The following is a 1,133-nucleotide window of genomic DNA, read 5'->3' as shown; positions in this document are numbered from 1 at the left end:
TAACTTTTTGCATGTCAAATTGTCCAATCCCCTGGTTCTATGCCAAGCATGGTGCACCCATCCCCTGACACTGTGCCAAGCACATTCCTTATAGGGAAACTGTTGTAATTTGCTTGGCCAGTGCCTAATTGCAGCACTCACATCTCCCAGTGCCACAGAAGGTGCTCTGTTCAATTCTGTTGCTTAGCTCCAGAAGGCCTGGACTTGGACTATGGCTAAAAAGCCTTAGCATAAATCTCAGTTGCCTGCTACATGAGAATTTGGTGTTTTCTACATTTCTCATGAGGCTGAAGTAGGTTCCTTATTTCCAGTTCCTTATTCCTGATTCCCATACTTAGTATGGTGGGTGGGGGGGAGCTGTCAGTTGGCAGCCTGGCACAGCCAAGCTGCGCTTTGAGCTGGGCAAGATGCTAGTCAGGGATGTTCCCTTGTGATACCCAAGCATGGTGTGGGGTGGCCCAAGGATTTTCAGCCATAATCCCAACACAAAAACCAGCGCCTTATTTGACTCCATATACTTAGTACAGTGGGCATGGGAGGTTGTCTGTTGGCAGGGCCAAACTGCTTTGGGGTGGGCAGGACTGCACTCAGGGGTCTTTGGGTGCATCGACAGGATGTTTGGGGTGGCTCAAGAAGTATTTTGCCCCATAATCTCATCCTAATCTGATCTTCATTTAGGGCTCTGTATTTGATGCAGGATATTAATTCACATATTAATAGGTAAATAAGTATAGCTAATGCAATTCTCTCTCTTTAAAATGTGTAATTCATTGATTAAAAAGCTTTTATTGGGTCTAGATTAGCTTTGAAAAAGGAACTGGGAATCAGGAATAAAGCAGCAACTTCAGCCTCCTCATTTCTCTGCATTGTTGGTGCTTTTAAGAGCCTCGTCCAGACCAGTGCGGCGCGTCTCTACTGCAGGAAGGCGCCGTGGCCTGGCAGGAGGGGGCCGGAAGCTGCCATGAGAGTGGCGGCAGGGCGTGCAGGCCCGGAACCCGCCATGGCGGTGGGGACTGGAATGGTGCGGGTGCGGCAGGGGCTGTACCTGGGCGGTGCGGAGGCGGGCGCGGCGCCGGGGGCTCTGGAAGCGGCGGGGGGGGGGGCCCTCCGCCCGGGGGGTGGGGGGGGGGGGG

The sequence above is a fragment of the Alligator sinensis genome, unplaced genomic scaffold, assembly GCF_000455745.1.
Source record: "Alligator sinensis unplaced genomic scaffold, ASM45574v1 scaffold101_1, whole genome shotgun sequence".
In the NCBI taxonomy this organism is placed as follows: domain Eukaryota; kingdom Metazoa; phylum Chordata; order Crocodylia; family Alligatoridae; genus Alligator; species Alligator sinensis.
This window is presented reverse-complemented; position numbering follows the sequence as displayed.